Source organism: Myotis brandtii, unplaced genomic scaffold, assembly GCF_000412655.1.
Source record: "Myotis brandtii unplaced genomic scaffold, ASM41265v1 scaffold675, whole genome shotgun sequence".
NCBI lineage: Eukaryota > Metazoa > Chordata > Mammalia > Chiroptera > Vespertilionidae > Myotis > Myotis brandtii.
In genome coordinates, this window is record NW_005370635.1 from 461661 (window position 1) to 465328 (window position 3668).

The following is a 3668-nucleotide window of genomic DNA, read 5'->3' on the forward strand; positions in this document are numbered from 1 at the left end:
GCAAAGTGCCAAGGTTAAAACAAAAACAGCACGTAGACATCAGGAGCTGCTTATTAAAAGAAGTAAAGATCATAAACTCTTCAAGCAACAGTCCTCTTTGTCTTCTTTGATAGAATGCTGCACCATCCAAAGGAAAAAAGGCAGGTACTCCCTGACCTTTATGTGGGCCTTGGTCAGTTTCTACTAAAATACTTGGTTGTCTGTCGTATGTATAAGCCTTCATTTGTAGAGGTTTTTAACCCATCTTTGTGCCAAGGATCCCACTGGCAGTCTGGTAAAACCTGCTGAGCCCTTCTAAGAAAAATGTTTTAAGGGCATAAAGTAAAATGCAAAGGATAACAAGTGAAGTCGATTCTACTCAGTTATCAAGATAGTTTTTAAATTGTGGTAAAGCAGTATTTGTACTCTGTATTAATGCAGTAAGTAGCAAATCTAGCAGCAAGACTGCTTGTTGCCTGTTCCCATAACTTAGTGAAATGCTAAATTTCAGTTTGAGTTATCGTGAAAACAGAGATGCCATTTTCCCCCATCCATGTTCAAGGACTCCCTGGATTGCATCTGTGGACCCTAGGTTAAAAACCCTCGGTTGAAAGAGCCAATAAAAATACATTTGTGAAACATCAAATGAAAAGTAAAGCCTTGCAAAAATACACTATCCATTCAACGGTGAGGTTAGAAAAACTAAAAGTATAAGCAATATTTTCCCAAAAACCATGAAGGGCCATTAGTCAGCAAGAGCACTACATGCTTCAAATTGAATCCAAAAGAGATTCAGTTCCCCTCATGCAATTTACAATAAAACCCTGAAGCTCTGAGGAACTGACAGCACTGAAGTGACCTGGCAGTGTAGCCCCAGCTCAGCTATTAACTTGAAAAAAAATCTCCTTCCTTCCTAGAGCCTCAGTTTCTCCATCAGCAAAATAAAAGGGCTGAACATGTATCATAATTTCTTAGGCTCTTTTCAGTTTTAAAATTCTATCAGATTATCTCTTCCTTATTCTAGCTATTTCAGCCTACTTAATTTCAAAACACCAATGCCTTTCGTAAACATGGAACAGAAAATTTTACCAAATTTAAATGCCCTCATGTATAACCTAACACTAATGAGCCATATATATGCATACCACTACAACTAAAAAAAAAAAAAGAAAAGTCTGTCTTGTATATCTACTTCATAAAAAGCAATCACAGTGTTGGTCTTTTCTGCTTTTTAAACGAAGTTCCCATTCAAATTCTAGCACCATCAGCTCACAAATATACAGAATCAACATAAGCCCGGTTACCTAGAATATGTTAATTACATATTTTCCACTTTTCAGACAATGAGCAATATTACAGGATACAGACCAGGAAGGCTGTTGAGCATATGTCATTAGTGCTAAAGAAACAGAGACAAAGTGGGGGACTAAGCCAATACCACAAAGCCAGTCTGCAAGAAAGCAGGAATAAAACCCAGGTCTCCTGACCATTACCCTCATGTTCTTCCCACTACACTGACTGCCTCTCAAATCCTGACACACTTCCCCAACTTTCACAGTGTAGCCTGGTTTAAACCAGTGACAGACCAATCATTTTCTCTACCTCTAATTCCGTCATGGACACAACAAAGGGTTGTGAGTATGATACATTTACTGGTTGGAGTCATGAAATAAGTAAATTCCACTTACCTGCCAAGAAAGTGATGACCATACTAAAATCCTACCTACCTGGAGATTCCCTTAATATTGTGTAACACATGAAAAGATACAGAACTATTTCTATATGGACACAGACACATACATAATATAGCTCCTCACAGATAGATAGATACATATATAGTTCCTCAGTCTGCACTCCAGGATTTCTTAGTGACATTTTACTATGAAATTTAGAAGAGAACAAAAAAGGAATATCACACAACAGCTTCCAAAAAAGAAGGTACTGCATGTTATAAGCAAAAGCTTCTATGAATATTGAGCATTTGGGGATCTCAAGATTAATTTTATCAATAAGAAAATCTACTAGAAATTCTCTATTTACCAATATTTATGTCCTAGATGCTCAGGCATGCAAAGTTGATATTAATGTTTATTTGACTGTTTTGTTTTACGAGGGAAGGCACTGTTTCAAGTCCTAAGGGTCTTTTAAAACTCTTACCTATAGTCTCACTCCCCCCACCTCCCCACCCAGCATTCTTCAATGTGTTCAATACTGCTAGAAAGTCAAAAACCTACTCTCAAAAAAGAAAAGGAAAATACCATAATTCCTCTCAAGTATTCAAAAACAAACTAGCATCTTCTTAGCAGTCTGGTCTCAACTCACAGTTCACTTCCTCAGAGACGTGCCCTGACCTCCTAGTTAAAGAACTCAATACCTGCCTAGAGCAGACATTTCCTAAGTTAACCCACTTCTGTTGAGCACTTGGCAACCCCTGATTGTCATTTATTATTCATTTGTTTACATGTTTTTTTTTCTGTTTATGCCTGCCACACCACACTTCAATGAAAGCTCCTTGTTCACTGCTAATCCTCAATGCCTACAATGCTGGCACATAGTAGGTGCATACATAATTGCTGAGTGTCTGGTAAGTGGCAATTATATCATACTCAGAGTCTTCTAGAAAAGCATTAGTAAAGAACAGGGCACAGGCAATTGACCATGCATTTACATAGCCTGCTTTAGCATAAGCCTGTGATACCAGGACAATCCAGGTTATAAATCCTTTTCAGGGCTTTGAAATGCCCTGCACTTCCAGCTATGAACACAAAACCTCTCCAGGCCCACTCACACATTGCTTTTTCTAAAAGATCTCAGCAATGATTTCCTCAAAAGGAAATAATGAAATAAAGTTCTGGCGTAAGTTAATCTTTCCTGTCAGGTTCACAATGTTAAACATACTTTGAAGCCAGCCACAGAAACAAAACCAAACTCCACAAAATTAGGTTGGGCTGGAGGTTACATAAGACAAGCTAAACTCTGGCTTTTTTCCTGTCATCCCTCCCTCCTCCCAGTGAACCCTAACATCTGTCTTTTAAGTGCAATTGGTTGCAGGTGAGAAAAAAACGCTTCCCTGCGCACAGCTTCAAAAGAGGCCGAGAGGTTTCCAATAATGTTGCACTTAATACTGTAGCAACCAAGTGAGGAGGACTAGACAACTTCGGGCTGCGCTGTATCTGGAAGCTTCTCTTAAAAATTCTCTCTACAGTTATTTTTAAGTCGGCACTTACTTCAAGGTGTTCAGTTCCCAAACACTTTTTTCGGAGTTCTGAGTTTTCCCTTACCCACGATTTCTCACATGTGTGCGAAGCCTACTTATCAGCACCCAGGATGTTCTGAATACAGGTCTTTCAACAGAGGAGGACAAAAGCGCGGGTGCCCGGGGGTGACACATCCAAAGGGAAAAAATAATCCTTTCTCCTGCAGTCCTCAACCCACTGGGTCACCCCTTCCCCCGAGTGTCCTGCACTTCCCCGGCTCCATTCCGCTCCCCTTTCACTGCCCCCTGGATCCGGCTTCCATCCCGCGAAGCCTCCCTCCCGGGGTAGGAAGGGTAAACAATAGAAATGTCACCAGGAAACTCAGGAAGTGGATGAAGTCTCTAATTGCTGCCGTTTAACGATCGCAGATAATGACTATCTTCAAATGTGGTTTTCACCAGCGGAGAGGAAGGCGCGGCGGGCGAGGCTGGC